Source organism: Arvicanthis niloticus, chromosome 23 (genome assembly GCF_011762505.2).
Source record: "Arvicanthis niloticus isolate mArvNil1 chromosome 23, mArvNil1.pat.X, whole genome shotgun sequence".
In the NCBI taxonomy this organism is placed as follows: Eukaryota; Metazoa; Chordata; class Mammalia; order Rodentia; family Muridae; genus Arvicanthis; species Arvicanthis niloticus.
Genome location: NC_133430.1, coordinates 42,192,223 through 42,210,800, shown reverse-complemented (window position 1 = coordinate 42,210,800; position 18,578 = coordinate 42,192,223). Strand labels below are relative to the sequence as shown.

The 18,578-nt window shown below is 42.4% G+C and overlaps 1 long non-coding RNA gene across 4 annotated transcripts in view; it reads left to right on the top strand.

The window, feature by feature from the left end:
• Positions 1-17,751, top strand: part of LOC143437101 (uncharacterized) — a 28,060-nt gene extending 10,309 nt beyond the window's left edge. For all 4 annotated transcript variants that reach the window (XR_013106771.1, XR_013106772.1, XR_013106770.1 and 1 more), the window contains 2 exons: positions 15,647-15,745; positions 16,454-17,751. This is a non-coding gene — a long non-coding RNA (uncharacterized LOC143437101). The remainder of the gene's footprint in view (positions 1-15,646; positions 15,746-16,453) is intronic.
• Positions 17,752-18,578: the final 827 nt, after the last annotated feature.

Genomic DNA, 18,578 nt, shown 5'->3' with positions numbered 1-18,578 from the left:
GGCAAGCACTTGACAGATGGAGCCGTCTCCCCAACCCCGTCTCTAAATACTTTATCAGTTCTGTTGGGAATTAGTCCATAACACATGAACTATTCAGCCCATTTGTTTCATTGCTTCTCACCACTCCTAAAAATATTGTTGCTGTTGTTACTATTTTTTTTTTTTAACATTTTGTTTGAGACAGGGTCTTGTTATTTGTTTAGATTGACTTACATTTTTGCCCGGTCAGCTCTTTCATCCTTACTGAAACCTTTTTGACTTCAGAAGAAAGATTATGAATCGACAGATACAGACTTGTATGTCAAAGCTTTCAAATTCTCAATAAAATTTCATTTTACTTATTCTTTGTTATGCATTCACCGAGCGTAGTCTGGTTGGGTTTTCCTTAGCAAGTCCTTGGCTTTGACTGTGGTTTTCACAATTAGGCTCCTCGGTATGTAAGAGATCTTGAATGCTACATCTCTGTGTGATGGTTTCTGTTTCTTTGCAGTATTTTTGTCTTGAGTTCTACTTGATCTGCTAAAAATACTGCCATTCCAAGCTTCCTTTTTGTATTATTTACGTAATTCATTTTTTATATTTCTTTCTACCGAGTGTCTTCTTTAGTTTTGTTTAAGCTGTGCCACCCATGAGAAACACATAACTGGGTTTTTATAGGATCTACTCTAAGAGCCATTTTTAGCAAATAAACATTAACCACCTGATTATTGTAGCATGCTTTGATGTTTGCTAAATTTGGGGTTTTCTTATATCTGTAGGATTTTAATATGTACTTTAATTGTTGATTTTTTGTGATTTTCCTTTTGACACATATAATCACAAACTTTTCTAACAAAGATGTAAGTTATTTAGAATTTCTGTCCTTAATTGTGCACATGACTTCAAATCAAAGCTTTAGCCTGGCGCTCTTCCCCTGTCCTGCTGCTGTGGAGAGCTTCAATTTGTATCTTCTTAAGCTTCCAACCCATGGCAAATGCTTTATGCCTGAGCTGTGCCTACAGCCTCTTTATAAATTTTCAACTATGGACAACTTACTAAGCACATAGTCAGTATGTTTGTCCGTATGTCATTGGCCATTACAACTCAGTAATTCATTATTGTGTTTTTGTAACTCCTGCCTTCAGCCCAGGTCTCTACTGGGTAAATAACAGCCTATAACATCTTCAAGTGAGTCTTGAAACTTCATTATGGTGATAACCAGTCTGCTCCCATCCCTACTTCTTGGCAAATGTATTTCCCTTTGTAAAAAGTCTCTGCTCTTTTTGGTGTTGTTGCTCCGTGGTGTGGCACTACTTGCAGCTGGTCAAGCCTGTTCTCCTTACTCAGTCTGCTTAAGCACCCAAGTGTTCCTTTGGTCCAGGGATTATATCCTTACAATCACGAAAGCCACTGTTCTTTCTTGCTTCAAATATAATTTCTCATAATTTTCCACTTCAGAAATGTTATTTTTCCATATATGGTAGTTGTCAATCAACTTATATTCCTTAGCCTTTCATATTTTAATTGCTCTGTATCTTTCTTTGGCTATTTTGAGGCAAATCCCCCACTATTATTTTCTATCTCATTAATGTCATGTATAATTTATTCTGTCCACTGAAACTTTTTATTTAAATACATCTAATTTTATTTCAAATATCTCAAGCTTTATTTTGTTTTATACTCAACAATCTCACTTAATGTCTGTATTTAATGTGTCTCTATTTGTTTAAAAATTGGAAATTTGGGATTTGGAAGCAATTCTGAATTCCTTCTGAAGTTGGAAATCATTGACATACTAGGTGTCCCCAGGCTTTTGACATTGCAGTGTGACATTTATCTTTAAATGTAGTTGGCCACTTTCATATCGATCTCGAGAGCACGTGGCCTGTGGGCTGCCATGTTGCACACACCTGATTGCAGATGTTGTTTAATGGATGGCACTGCAGGGGTGAAGAAGGAAGAGCCCATAACCAAACCAGAGTTGTCTCCAGCATTAAGGGTTGAGAAGAGGCAGGACCATTTAAGCGTGGGGGTGAGATGGTGAAGAAATGAGCTTAGGAGTTCTGTGGGAAACCAGGCAAGAGTTGGTCTTACACAGAGAAGAAGAAAGGGCAGTAGGCTCGACACCACCCAATTCTGCCTAGTGGATCAAGAAGTGAGGACTGATAGTAGGTAGATCAATAGAGGAGAGCGCCTGACTTAAGAACATTAAGACCCCTTTACCACAGCTGTACAGCCACTCCCACCATCAGCCTCCAGCAGAGATGAGCTTTTGTGCACTGCCTCAAATGGAACTTGTTAAGTCCCCATTATAGACTCCCTCAGCCCCTCTGTGCTCACGCTGTGAACAGTGGATTTGTCACTTTGTGAGGACGTGTCTCTATGATCCAGCCACCCAGTTTCTGATTTCTGTTTTATCTTCTAGTGCTATGATTTTACAACATCAAAATTGTATCAAAGCAGCACGTGGAGAAGTTATTGATCCATTAGAAGTCCCTTACACTCTTCAAGCATCTGAACATCTTGAATGGTGTGTTAGGAGTAATGTCTGTGGAAGAAGCTACCCCAAAGCTTAGGTTGCTAACTAGTAACCATGTATTGAACTGTGTCTTCCAATCAATTTAGTGTAGATCCACTATTTGTTCTTCTGGATGTCAGGTGTTTGTGTGTGTGTGTGTGTGTGTGTGCATGGTTGGCTATGGGTCAGCTCACCGAGGCAATGACTGGCAGTCAGCTGAGGCAATAAGGCTTACAGGTTGTCTTTCACCATCTGGTGGGCAGGCTTAAGCTTTTCCACGTGGCATCTGAACAGAGTTCTTGGAGAGAGAACAAAAATTCGCAAGACTTCTTAATGCTAAGGCTTGGAAATGGCACTGTATCCCTTCTGATAACATCTACAGAGCAAAGCAGGCCACATGACCAGTCTCCATAGAGTGACATAGCAAAGGGCCATGGACACAGAGAAGGAATGATGTGGGACATGTTTGTCAAGAAGGTGCCATAAGTGGTGTATGACAAGGACTTCAACTGTAGTGGGGTGCATTTTAATTTGATACCAGAAGAAAAGGTGTCAACTCCAGAGCATGTTAGAGAGCTTGGAACATTGCCTATGTACAAGAAATTGTTTTAAGACTAGGTCCAGCTGGTTCTACATATAATTTAGGACCAGTTCCTCACCAGCTGCCGTAACCAGAGAACATAATAGGAGCCCTGGGGAGTCTGTTTCTTTTCTACGTTTTAAGGGCTATTACTTGCACAGAGAACCCTGGCCAAACCTATGGCTCTACAATGAAGTTGAATATTAAGAACTTTGAATTGATGAGTCAATTCAAAGGCAGGGGGGTATCACTGGAAAGAGGTAGACTAAGTGTGGGTGGAAAGAATCTATGAGAGGAGATTAAAAACACAAAAAGGGGGCAAAACTGGCAGACAATGCCTGCATTTTGGCCAGCATCCTTAACTAATGGAGAAGCCAAGGAGACAAAGGGAACAGGATCCAATGTCTCTCAAATGATTTTCTTTTGTAGTTAAACCAAAAGGAATTTATTGCTTTTAACACTGAAGGCACACTTGTATCAACAAGAATTCTGCACACTTCAGCAAAGATGGGTCCTTGCATGTGATAGTTTGGGCAGAATTTTAGGGAGTTACCACAACACCCTCTTATACCATGGTTGTCCAGTTGCAGACTGGAAACAGCCCAGAGGTACTTAGTCCCACCTCTGGCGGTCATGGACGATTCTCTTTGTACAGTTATCTGCTTTCTAGAGTCTATAGGACTAGAAGCTGTTGGTCACAAAGTCCTTTGGTTACATTTTCCTCCACTTAAACCATTTAGTGAATGTTTCCATGCAGACCAAATTTGACTAGGAATTTAATTCCCAGACAGTATTGACTAATCTGGCTGTCTTAGCTGCGACTGGGGTTGGTGAGTATTACTGTTATTGTTGCTGCATGCAAGTGTACACATGTACACAGACACACCCTTGCTATGGCACCCCTGTAGAGGTCCGAGGACAACTTTCAGGAATCGGTTCTCTCCTACCATGTTGTTTGGTAATAGAACATGGGTCATCGGACTTGTAGAGCAGGTGGTTTTACTGCTGAGCCATTTCACGGGTCCTGGAATGTCTTTAATGAGATGATTGTTAATATGTCTTTAAAGGATCTTGATCACAGCCTTTTAAAGAGCCAAATCTATTCAAGCCACTTCTCCAGAGTCAGACCGATCACAAACCTTTGTTCTTAGAAGCCAGCAGATCTCTGCCCTCTGGAGCCAGCCTGAGATGGCACAGACAAGCCCTATCGTCCTGTAATACCCAGTACCTCCTTCCAAATATGAAGATCAGTGATGCAAACACAGCCAGTCATCCCAATGCCAAACCCAACAGACATTCTCGTAATGAAATAAGAAATATTTAATTACTGTGCTGTCAATGCTTCTATCTCTGAAGTGAACTTAATACAATTCTACATTGTGAGTATGTATTTATGCTCTAGGAAGGACTCAGAGATGGGGATAGATATATTAAGGAATCACTCTGTGCTGAGAATCTATTTTCTCCTTTTTTTATTTGCCATACCTAGTTTATTTTGCCGTCCTTCCAATTCTGGCTCTTTAGTGATCTAGAATTCCCTCTTCCCTGGTTCCTTTGCTCACAAGCACAGCTTGTGAATTTTAGAATTGTAACAGCTTCTATCACAGGCTGCGTTGCTTCTTCCTGATACTCATTTATGGACGTCTGTACCTCCAGTGCCTCTGAAGGTGACGTGGAATTTTGTGATGGGATCTTGAGGGAAGTAATGAAGGTAAAATGGGGCCACATAGACGGTCCCAAAGTTACTGTCCATATAAGAAGAGGCAATTGGGACATGGATACATACGGAACAAAAACTGAGGACAGGAGGAAAGGTGGATGGGAGAGGCTGCTGTCTGCAGACCTAGGAGAGAGGTCTCTGGGTGCCACCCCTGCCTCATTGGCATCCAGCATCCAGAATTGTGAGGAAACAGTTTGGGAGCCTGGGTAGATAGGTCAGTGGTAAAGCTCTTGTCTGCTTGTGCACGGCCCTAGGTTCTATCCCTAGCACCACAATAACAAACAAACAGGAAAAAATGTTGTCTAAGCTACCTGGTCTATGATTCTTGGCTATGACAGCCCTAGTGAAATAATACAGCCTCCAATCTGGGTTCCATGCTTTTCTTTCCCGTTTTGTGTGTGTGTGTGTGTGTGTGTGTGTGTGTGTGTGTGTGTGTGTGTATCTGTCTGTCAGTGTGTATATATGTGTGACTATGTGTGTGTTTATGTGTATGTGGTGTGTGTGTCTGTGTGTCTGTGTCTGTCTATGTGTATATATGTGTATCTGTGTGTGTGTCTGTGTGTGTATATCTCTGTGTGTAAATCTGTGCATGTGTGTGCACCGGCATGAGTGTGGAAGTCAGAAGACAACCTCAGGTGTTAATCCTCACCTTCCATCTTGTTTGAGACAGAATCTCTCATTATTTCACCCCTATATACACCAGGTTAAATCTGACTTTCAGATAGGTCTAAAAGTTATGTTCCCTTTTCTGAAATTCATATTTGTCTGGTTCTTCTATAGTTCACCAGCAACTATAACTTCACAGGACCCTCTGTAACTTGTAGTGAGCGGCCTGAACCACAGTGAACTGGAGAAGGCATCCTCCCACCCCCACCCCAGGTAACAAACTAGCAAAAGATAGTGAAGTTTTATTGCTAGCATTTGGTGTCCTTCCTAAATGCCACCAATCTTTATTCACATTTAAAAATCACCCAAAGAGCTTTGAGAAATGCCCATAATTTATCCCCAGCAACAGACTTAGGATAGAGATAACTGAACAGGGAATGAAGAAGGTAGGATAGGAAAGAACATGGGGCCAGTGTATGCCAGCCCTGTACTTGACCCGTTCTGAGACTTGGGGTCTTGTCTTCTGTCTCTACAACTGTCTCACTGCTGCCCCAGTTCAGTCCTGTTGAAAGATAAAGGTGAAGAAGGACTGTATAGAAGAGTGTGGAGAGGATTTCTGGGCTGTCCTGGATCCCGACTCTACATTCTATTCCTTTAAAAGGAAATGTCAATTTCCAAGCAGTGACCGTGAACTCCAGCCCCGTGAGGGTGAGTCAGGACAGGCCTCACCAGGCCAGGCTCCTGCAATGTAAACTCCCAGCAGGCTCCAGTATCCTCTCAAAAGCCACTCCCGATCTTGTTGAAATGCTTGGATTTCTCATTCTGCTTCAGTCCAGCGTGCTGGTCTCTATGTAGCTTTGGTCCCTAGCGTCCCTAAATGCTCCATTACATATCCACACATGGTTTTAAGTTTCTGCAAAGTGGCTCCACAGATACATTTCACTTTGTTCTCTCCAGGATTTTCTGGGACTCTCAGTCCCACGCTTCTTCTCCCTCCCTGATTTCTGCCCAGCTTTTTTTTTTTTTTTTGCCAGCGATTTTATGTCCTGTCACTGGCAGACTGGTCAGAAGCACATCATTAATCATAGCCACTGGGATAACTTGCCCAGGAACTGCCAAGGCCAGCCTTGAATAGCTGACGCCCAGCGCTCCCTCTTCCTTCAGCTCTAAGTTCCATGAGATCATTAGCATTTGGCCCTGGCAGGTGGCCAATGCCTTAACTGGGGATTCTCAGCTCTCTGTAAGTTTTTAAAATGCTTTGGTGATGGAGGGAGGGAGACTTGTACTTTTCCAGCACAGAAAAAAAAGGGGTGCTAGTAGTTACTGGAAGCTTCCAGTAAAACGTTAAAGTTCACTTGTTTCTATTGTGATAATTGAATGGTGTTCAGTAATGTTCTTCCTATAATAGGATTCAAAAAAATTCCTCCTTAGGGGAAAATTTGGAAGAAGAAAATACGAAGGAGAGGGCCAGCTCAGGCAGGGTCAGCAGTAATTTCCTTGCAACATGAAGATCACAGAATTGCATGGGAGTATCTGCACTTTGTTTAATAAATGAATTCCTGTAAATTCCATGTAAATGGAATTTGTAAGAATTTAAATCACTTTAAGTACAGCTGTATTAAGGCAGCCTGGCATGACTCACTTTATAAAGGGAATTATTTTGATGCAGTCAGTATACAGCATCCCCCGCCCCCCAGCACATTGATCTTTGTTATAAGTTTGAATTTTGCATAGGGCTGATTCTCATAAGATTGGGGGAGGGGGGGTCTCTCTTATAATGACAACTATTCTAAGATCACAGATGTTCTCAGGCTTCGAAGAGGAACTTTTCCAGAGCTTTCTGTGGAGTATGACTAGCTACTAGGATGCCATGGAAGGTTAAACGCAGACAACTGTCACCCAGAATCCTCCTCTTCTGTCTCCAGAGAGATGCAAAAAATTACCAGTGATTGAAGGATGGGAAAGATGATGGCAGACACACTGAGGCTAGAAGCATGAGCTGGGGTCATTTTACCTTTGTCCTCTAACTGGGGAATCCTGAAGAATCAGTATCTCACACATGTACACACACAGAGAGAGAGAGAGAAAGAGAGAGAGAGAGAGAGAGAGAGAGAGAGAGAGAGAGAGAGAGAGAGACTCCTGCCAGTTGTTAGAATTTGGGTGTGAAGTGTATATTATGTGATTTCTACATTTTTTTTTTAAAAAGGCTAACTTCCAACTTTACCTGAGGAAGGCTTTCAAAGAAAAGATGTATTTAAGGGTTGCAAATACTGTGTTACTTATTTCCTAAGTACTTGGTGAAATGGGCAGTATGGTGAGCCCCAGGCAGGCTACCCACCTGCTCTCCGCTAGCTTACTAAGGTAACCCTGAGTTGATGTGGTGAAGGGAGATGAGTGACTCCAACATTCTCTTTCCCTCACATTCTTCCAGGCAACCTTGGCTCAGAAGGTGAAAGCACCAGGCACAAGAGTAAACTTGAGAGATGCTTAAGAAGGGTTTAGACTGCGTATGTGGGGTTTTTTCCTCCACCTTTCCCCCTTGTTCTTGCTTCCTGCTTCCTGCCTGGGGTGTTGCCAGGATGGCTAGATGTCTGGCACCAGCTCGTAACCACCACCCCAAAAATCTACAAGCTAACATCTGTGATGCAAGAACAGAGAATGCTCAACAGCTTTGGGATGCTTGCCTATGGTTTTACTTGTTTAAATGAAAGAAAACTAAATTATCATATTTAAGCCCATGTTTACCGTTGGCTATTGTGATTGGCATCTGACCCAAGCCCTAGCTGGTATCAGTGCTGGGAATATGCTCAGGAAGTCTAATTTCTACCCACATGTGTCTCCACTACCCAGGGCAAGGGGAGCAAGCCAGGGATCCTAGAGCAACTGCCTACCCTTGAGTATTTGTCTAGAATCAGAATCTTCTTTGAGTCTGCCCCTGACATACAGCACAAGACCTAGTTGGGAGCCCTCTATATACACGGATCGAACACGATGAATGAAGGACTGTCCCTCATCCATCCCTCAGGGAACTGTTTCTCAGGGATTGAAGGGTCTTTGACTCTCTCACTTCCCCAGGTTGGCATCAGTACAGAGCTTGTGAGAAATCTAAAGTGCTGCCGGGTAACTAAAAGAAAAATACACAAATTGAAAATGACAGATTAAAATGGAAAGAGAGAACCCATGCTTTAAGCTACATTTTAAAGACTGTGTCTCTGATAGTGCATTACAGGCGTGTTTTTTCAAGGAGACAGGAAAGACATTAAATGACAGGAAATGGCAATCTCAAATTCCTTTTGCAAAAATATTGTTTACTAACTGTAAAAATAACAAGTGTAACTTTGTAACTGATTGGACTAATTGAAACAGTTTATGAAGGTCAAATATTGAGAATCCTTTTCCAGAAAAGCACAGTAAATAGCCTTTTCACTCTGCTGGTTCACAAGTGTGTTCAACATGGAAGGTGGTCTGAGCGGCCTCTTGCTATATAGACTTACAGGTTCTGAAACCCTCCTGTTTCTCCTTCAAGTTCCTATCTTGGACATTACCCAAAATCTGTACATACCTGTTAATCTGGTTCTGTTCAAGGTGGTAGCATGATGCTTATTCCAGTATTTTTCCCTTAAAAACAAAAGTATGTTTTGCCATAACTTTGGCTTTGCTCTGTGGAGAGTCAGGGGTGTCTGATGAAAGCATTAGAGATTAACTCTCACCCCTCACTGAGAATGAGCTGAGTGCTCAAGCAGTCGGAGAGGCTGGAAAACATCCAGTTGTGGAAAGAAAAATATTCTAGGATCAATGTTTTGTGGCTAGGGAGCTTAGAGTTGTAAACAACTGGCTAAGCACAGGATGGTGGCTGTGCTTCCAGAGACTGGCTCCTGACTCCTTCCTGAGGGCTGAGGCTGCTGCTGTCTGAGGGAGGGACACAGTGGGGAGATCACCTGAGGCTCTCTTGAGAGTCACCTCAGGTGATTAAGCCTCACATACATCATGGTAGCCTATGAGATGCTGGGCAGTCACCCTGTGGATCCAGGTTCTGGGTCCTAAGGAGGAAGTAATCAAAACCAAGCCCTGTGGGAGTTGCCTAATACCCTGGGTAGCTTAGGCTGTGGCAGGGAAGATGGTGGGCATGAGTCATAAGCCCACCATACTCAAACATACTCCCAAGCATCATAAATCAATCAAGTAGTTACTGTAACCAGAGATCCCCTGATAAATTGGGAGAGCGACTGCTCCAAGGTTGAGTAGCCAACTGGGTTCCACCAAGACACTGGGGAAGTGGAATTAATAATCAGGCAGGGATTTGAAGGATGGAAGAGGCCGAGAGGCCAGAGGCCAGAGCCAAGCTGGCCCCGATGCACAGATCTGTGTGGCAGAAGTTCAGGCTGAGGTGGAGAGTTGAATGGGGTAGAAAAAAGGAAGAGGCCATCGGGAGAATAAAGGAAGGAGGGTCCAAGGTAGAATAGAAGAAGATACAGGAAAGGGAAGAGTAGATACAGAAGAGGAAGGGACCTCTTGAGGCTGCTGTGGATGTGTCCAGATGTTTATATGTGAACACACCTATGTGGAGATGTCAGATGTCAGTATCAGGTGTCTCGCAATATTCTCTATCTTGGTTTTTTTTTTTTCAGAGTCTCTCATTGGCCTGTGGCTCACTGACTGACTAGGGTAGTCTGGCTAGCCATTGAGCCTAAGAATCCCCCTGTCTCTACCTCCCAGGTGGTATTACAAGTTCGTGCCATTGTGCCCAGATTTAATGTGGTTGCTGAGGGTTGAACTCAGGCCTTCACCATAGCAAGTGCTTTATTGTCTGAACTATTTCCCTGGTCCTTTAAAGCTGCTTTGAAGAGCCAGGAGTTGGTCAGATTAGCAATAGGGAGTGACTTGCCCTAGGTAGAGACATCTCTGAGGCCAGCCAGCCAGGCCACAAGTACTCTAGCTGGGACTTGTCAGGCCCTTTGCCTGCCAGGAAGCAACTCACCAGGAACCTCTCAAGCTCCTGTCCTTGCACGTTATTGCTAGGCACCCAGGAGCATCCAGTGATTGGTTAGAACTATGATTCAGGATTTTCTAGCTGACCTCCTGGCTCATGGAGAACTTCTCCACACCAAGATGGCAGAAACACTGGGTTTGCCTTCTCATGCTTACTGCTGGAGACTCCAGGGATTGTGGGAGAAACAATGTTGAGTTGTCTGGCTGGTTGGGATGAGGATCCATGGGTTATGGCAGCCATGGATTATGATAAGAAATGTAGTGACTGCTATATAGCTCAGTGCTAGAGTGCTTGTGTAACATGCACAAGACTCTAGATTTGAACCCAGAACTGTGGGAAAAAATATCACTGCAGGGTTTGGACTTGGGTGATGGGGAGGGGTCAGGGAAATGCAATGTTGTGTGTTATCAGGAATAGAGATAATTATATGATTACGTATCTTTAATAATTCTTAGCTAGAAGGCAGAAGAAATGAGGTAAGACCAAAGTTATAATTAGTAAAGAAACAGAAGTCACCAGGTATCAGCCAGGAAGGGGCACCATTGGTCACTTTTGTGGTTTGGACGGTGTTCTTGTTTTTTTGTATGGGTCCAGACATGATTATGGAGTAATCTTGTTTTGTTTCTTTTGTTTCTGCTCTGTTGTGCTCAGAGTGGCCCTGTCTGCCATTGATGCTTCAGGGAAATAGTTGTGTTCAAAAGAATCTGGTGTGAGTGCAAGGCAGGTATGGCTAGCTCTTGGAACTTTCTTATCCTCAGGAAAAAAAAAAAAATGCGGCTTGTATCTAAAGGCAACCAGGAGCCCTCAGAAAAAAGGAACCTGAGGTTCTACAGCATGCAGACCCAAGCAGAAATTCCTCTTGAAGGCTCAGAATGAGGCTGAGGAAAGCCAAGCTCTGGTTTGTGACTGTACTGTGGATGAGTAACACACTTGGGCCCTTGGACAGAGGGTACATGTTGGTGAGAGCAGACAGCTCATAAATAATAAAGCACATGGTCCCAGGCGGTGCTAAATGCTATGCAGAAGGCATGCAACTGGTAGAGCATGGGCAGAACCTCCATAAGGACCAGAAGTAAAGGCACACACGATCCCATGGTGTTTCAAAGCAGAGACAGTTGCAAGCCCTTGCATCACTGGCAACAGGAAGAACCAAGTCTACTGCCTGTGAGTGAGGGGAAGACAGAGCAGAGGCAGGCTGGGCCGGGTATATTTGAGGCCTGTGCCTTGTGTCCACTGGAAGCCTTTGTCAAGGAAGACAGCAGTGGGATAGCCTCTCCTTGTGGGACAGAGACTGGTCTATCCCTGACACACTGGGGACAAGGGCAGGAACTCTGAATTTGTCCTCCCTTTTGGAAGTCATGGTTCAAAGAGGGGAGTGTTCCTTTTCCATTGCTGCTGGGACAGAGTGTCACAGTTTATTGCTCCAAACAACACACACTTGGTTAGTTCTGGAGGTGGGAGCCCCTAATCAATCTCTCTCTCTCTCTCTCTCTCTCTCTCTCTCTCTCTCTCTCTCTCTCTCTCTCTCTCTCTCTGACACACATACACATTCTCTTTATCACATACTCTCACATACACATATACTCACACCCTGATATTCTCTCGGTCTCCCTCATACACATTCTCCCTCTCTTTTTTTCTTTCTCTGTCACACACACTTTCTCTGTCTCTCTTGCTCTATGTGTATCTCTCTGTGTGTCTCTCTCTCATATACACATTTTCATATACAGAATCTCTGTCTCTCTTATATGCATACATTTATATACACAGTATCTGTCTACTTCTCTGTCTCTCTGTGTATATCGCTGTCTCTCTCACACACTCTTTCTAAGTTTCTCACTGTCTCTGTGTCTTTGTGTTTGTCTCTGTCTCTCTTTCTGTCTGTCTCTCTCTCATACACACACACACACACACACACACACACACACACACACACACACACACTGTACACTTCCATCATCCTATGTCATTCTCAGACCCTGACCTGTCTCTTTCTTGTAAGATCCCTTGTGATTATCCTGGGCTGACCCAGATAACATGTAGTAATCTCCCCATCACCAAGTTCTTAATTTAATAGCATTGCCAAAGCCCCTACGCCACATTCAGTAACACACTCATAGGTTTTGAAAACGAGCTCTGGAGCGTCTTTGGAGAAACATTTGTCCCTCTCTTACTGGTGGTCAAACAGAGAGCAGAGATCTGAAATTCATCTCAAACTGTTCAGCTGGCTAAATGTGTCCTTAATCAGCAAGGGCCTGCTTATTTACCTGCACAACTAAATGAATACTTGTCTCATTAATCCTGGGAAGTTATTGTGGGCACACCATGACTTGATGTCACATACCTAGCATAACAAGAAGTGCTATCAAATAGAAAGCATAGGTCCAGAGCCTAATTATAAAGCCTGTGACATGTGGACTTCCAAATGGTTCTCTATTTAGCAATGCAAAATTTTAAAACTGAATGAGTTGAGTTTGAGTCGAGTCCTGTCTTTCCAAATACTTCCTGTATGAACTTAAAAATGTAGCAGGTCCTTCAGCTTCCACTGCGTGTGAGGTTTGGAAGATGCTATCTTTTCACAGCAGTGATGCGATGTTGAAGTCAGGCATTACAAATAGGAACACACGGCGAAATGTGACATCATGTTTTTTATTCTTCCAAGGAAGATGCATAATAAATTCAGTAGCAGGGCGACAGCCAAACCTTCCACTGCACACAGTGAACCAGAGATTGGCAAAAAGATGCCTTCCCGTTGTTCCTCCTACCTGCTGAGGGGTCAAAGGGCAACAAAAGGAACAAGAATGTGTAGCATCTAAAATGGTTATTCAGAAACATGCAAAGTGTGCTCACCGCATAGCCCCTGTGATGAGTAAGGTCAGCTGAAGCTGACCTTCTCTAGAAAACAATAGTCTGATCATATTTAATGGTAAAAGTATGAAATGGATTATTATTGTTTCATTGTGGTGCTAGAGATGGAACCCAGGGTCTTTTTGTATAATAGGTAGTACTCCACCCTTGAGCCAAATACCCTTAGTGATTTTTCTTTCCTTAGTGATTTTTGAAACATTAAAACAGTAGGCCAAGACTTGTTCTACTGATGTAGCTCCTACTGTCTGGCTATGCAAACATCATGATTAGGAACTGGTGGGAACCAGATGCCTTCTCAGCACGGGCCTAAGATACACTGATGTATATATGTTCATTCTATACTCCATTCTCCAGCACTTGTCTGTGTCAGACCCTATCCTTGGTGCTGGTGACACAGTGGGAGTCAAGACCTCCCCCTTCCAGTGGAATTTAGTATCATAAACTAAAGAATTCACATGGAAGTGCAAAATTGTAGCTAAGATTCCCCAGGGTAAGGTTCATGGTCATGAGAGTTCATCTGATGCGCTGACTTGGCTGTGACAGGTGAGAGATCTGAGAGATGCTTATGTGCATCCAGTGGGAAACAACAGCATTTCTGGCTGAAGGAACACCATGAACAAAGACAAACACTAGGTACACAGTGTGTCCAAGCTTAGAGAAGGCCAGTGGGTCTGCACTCTAACCATTAGGGGAATAGAAGTCATGATACAGACCAGGGAGCTGGGCAGGGTATGCTGGCTCCAAGAGTCACCATGTGAACAGGTACCATCCACTAACCAGGCTGGGGTATCATTTCATATCACCCAAGGTTGTGTTTTGATTTCAGTGTTGCTGGGAGAGTCTCATCATTGTCTGTTTAGAGTCTGGAAAAGTCCATTAGATGCAGAATAAAAGAATCACGTTGTTATCCTGTGTAGGTTCGTAGGCTGCCCAGGTTGTTCTTGGATGTCCACAGCTGGCCAAAGGCCAGCACACAAGCAGTGGGAATCACCAACAGCTACCCTGACTCCTTGGAGGCTTTCCCAAGTCTCTGTCACACAGGCTCACACCAGACTCCCATAGAGCAGCTGTGAAATGAGAGTGTGTCACCACGGAGAAGATACCTAGCAACTTGTCCCAATGACAGGGCCCACGCGGGCCTTGACCTCATGTTACATTTTTCTAGATTTTAAAATGTGTTTTCCCACAAACCACAACTGAGTCACTTACTCTTCCCCGCAGTCCTCCCTCCCTTTCTTCTCTCCTCTTCCTTCTCCTAAATCATGGAACTATAGCCTTTCCAAAGTAGAAGGGATCGTAAACAGAGTCATAGCGGCCACCTTGCTGTGAGAAGTTTGAATGTTTCTAGAAGCAATAATATTTTCTTTTAAAGAGAATAGAAGTGCTATTTTCCACTAATGGACGAAACAAGTGATTATTCTAGTCCTTTCTAATGACTCACCACCAGCTCTCAGCACATGTACTGTAATGGAGAGATTCTGTCCTGTCATTAAATTCACTGTGACCTCAGAAGGCATGTCACCTCAAGTGCCCTTTGTCTCCACACTTTGAAATAAAAGCATGGAATTACCATAGATGATGATCATATACTCCTTGTATATCAAAACATAATGTGTGCACACACAAGACACACAGGCACAAACACACAGTCACATGGACATACATATAGGCATACAAATATACAGACACACCGCACACATAGACACATACACCAAGACACACACACACATAGATTTAAAATCAGAGAGACATGAACACACAAAATCGTGCGAACACAGACACACACACACACACACACACACACACACACGTATACCCAGTACAAGAACACAGTATGAAAGCAGATGAGTCAGAAACTTAGTCTGTAACACCCCTCACTCTTCACCCACTGTCACAGAGCTGGAAAGACAAATTCTAACAACTGGAAAAAATTGCCATAAAAATCTACTGGCAAGTCAATAATGACACAATCGACGTACTTTGTTTTCAAACATTGCACTCATTTAAAAAATTAGTTTATAATACTATAGTTGTTCAGAGGTGGTTCTTCAAACTTAGTTTAAAATTCACTTTCTTTATAAGAGCTTATTTTTAATATTATATATGATGACCTTGACCATTGACTTGTAACAGCATTGCACTGTATACTTAATGTTTGTCAATGAGCACGTTCACCTCATGATCTTCAGGAAAGTTGTAAAGTTGCTATGATGTGTGCTTCTGAAGAATACTACACACAATGTCTCCAAGTTCTAGATTTTATCATAATTCTGAATATTTGAAGATATAATAACAATGACAACTGTGCTGTTTCAATGTTTAAGTAAAGGAAGCCCCCAAATTCCAGTATTGCTTTTTGTGTTTGTGTTTCCTTCACCTGCACAGAACTGAAGGAGTAACTGACTCTTGTGCTCCCAGATGCTCCTGGATGCTCCTGGATGTTTTGGGAGCCTGGCGCCGTCACCAAGACCTAAGACATCCCTGGTGAGAGAATGACTGAAAGGAAGGAAGAGAGAGAAGAAGATGAAAGGAGAGGGAGGACAAAAAGAATGGAAAGGGGAGGGAAGGGGAGGAGAAGAAAAGATTATCTAGGTTAGTGTGAAGAGAGCACTGAACGTTGCTTCTGCCTTTGTCTTCACATCTCCATGGAAAACATAAACCAAAGACCACTGCCATGACAGATTTTATTCTAGATAGTATTGCTGGAGTCCCCCGGTGAGTTGGCAGTTTTGTGGAATTTCCCTGGGCAATAGGAAGCGAATGTTGCTTTTGACAGATGGAGTGGTTTAATCCTGGGCACTACTGCTATATTTAATTTGCTATGGTAACAAAACCTGTGTCGCAGAAATACTTACATCACCGGTCTATAATTACTACCTTCTCTTTTCTAAGAACGGACAACTTGCGAGTCTTGAAGGAGAGTCATAGTTTTGTAATTTTTTTTACTAACAATAAAAATAATAAATGCTCATTATTTTTGAATAATGAGAAAATACAAACAGATATTAACAAGAAAATAAATATCACCTGTTCAGATGTGATGGTTACTAGTATCTAGTGTTCAGATTTTTTAAATATGAATGGAAAAAAATGATCATACTTACTCCATTGTAGGTTGAGTGCATTTCCTTGTGTAATACCTCTGTCCATCTTTTTGAATTATTGTGTAATTTATCCATTTTCCTTTGACAGATACTTAGGCTTTCCAGAGTTTTGTTATGATAAATTACGTCCTAAAGAACATACCTATGGGCCTGCATTAGATGGCTTAGCAGGTGGCACTTGTCAGCAAACTTGACAACTTGGCTCCAATCCCTTGGACCCACAGGGCAGAGACAGAATGGACTCCTGCAGCTATCCTCTGATCTACACACACATACACACACTAAATAAATAAATGTAAAAATCTTAAAAGAAAAATCTTGCCTGAAATGTTTTTCTACAAGTATCCTGCTGTTTCCTTAGGGTACGTTATTCTTAGGTGTGAACATTTCTATGTGATTCTTCATGTTTAAAATAGTTGTTTCAGTTTGTCCAATCGCCCTCCAGAACTTCTGAATCAAGTCACACTCCATGCAAGTCCGTCCTTGTCCCTATAAGCCTGTGCCTCCCAAGCCATTATCATCATTGTTTTTAAAGCTTTCAGTTTTATGAGTTGAAAAGTATTTTCATGAACATTTCATTTATTACTAGCAAAGTAAAATATTTTTATGCTTATTGTCCATTTATATTTTTCTTTCTTGTAATTTGATTATGTTTGAACTATACCTTGCCTTTCTATAAATTTCTAAGAGATCTTCATAATTAAAAAGCTATCTGCCCTTTGCTGTCTATACGGTTTGAAGAGTCTTATTTCACAGACTGCCCAAGCTCTTTCAATAATGGTCGGTGCTTTGAATTGAAAGAACAAAGTCAATTTACTTTGAAGTTTGGCAGCAGAAAGAATGTTCCCCCTGGCTCATAGTGTTTGAGATGTGGAAAGACCTAGAACACCTTCTATCTAAATCCCCTATTTTAAAGGTTGAATGGTAGAATGCAGACATGTTTCTAGTTGAGAATGCTTTCCATGCAGAATGGAGACTAGAACTAAGAGTAGACCTGCTGGTTTATAGAGTTGGGACAAGGGCCAAAGTCTGTTCTCCTAAAATGAAGTTGGGTGAAGAGAGTTACAGTGTGTTTCTCAAAGACAACAAACAATGCAGATTAATCCAGGAGTGAGCTCACAACACTCAGAATCTACGACTTTGGGGGAATGAGGTTCCTGAACGCCACTTTAAGAGGGAGAGTGAAGTGCGAAGAGGAGACCTCGCAGATCCCCAAGTAAGAGCACAGTCCCTCTGTGGAAGACCAACAGCCATCTGCTCAGTACTGAGCCTTGCAAGGGAACTTCAGACATTTCTCAACATGTCTCCTCTCACCCTAGCTGGTTTATAAAGGTCATTCATGTGGCAAGGCCTTAAGCACTGGCACTGAGACAGGAAGCACGTGACTCTCCCAGGGCAACATGAGAAACTCTTCCATAGCCAAGGCCTCACAGGAAGCACTGATAGCCTGAGGATGCTTTGTGAGTACGTTTTCTGTATTGAGAAAACTCTCAAACTGTGATCTTCAGAATCTACAGAGTCGTGTGATTAAAATAATGATTTTTAAATATGTAAATGTACAGAACTTGGTAAGATTAAAAAACAAAATGCCAGCCCTCCCAGACCCACCCTTTCTATTTGTGGAAATGATTTGGTTCCTAAAGTGATTTTGTAGTTATATCTATGTAATAGGAAATACAGTTAACCAGTTTAAAATTCAAAATGCGACAAAAAATGGCTCATGAGACATTTTCCTCTCACATTGACCTAGAAACTCAGCTCCTGGTCTCAGAGAAAGCCAAGTTTTGCTTTCCCATACACCCTTCTAGTTTATTCTAAATATATTCAGATACATAAGGATGAGATACGTACTTTTATCAAGTGTTGTACACGAAGCATACTAAAGCACTGTTCTGTACTCTGTTTTACTCCATAATACACCTTGAAGATACTCTCGACTCATTCAGGAAGAGCTATTTGACTCTTCCTTGTGGCATCATTACACTCAATCACATGAATAAAGAATACTTCGCTTAACCATTTCCCTGTGCTTGGATGCTTATGTTATCCCCAATTCTGCTGTAACAACAATGCTATAATTGAGATATTTTTGCATTTTTGTCATTTTGACAGAAATTACTTACTGTCACTACTTAGAACCTACCAAGTCCACCATGGCCTCTGAGTTATGTAGATGGACCTAGTCCCTCACATCTTTGCTATTTGAGTGTTGT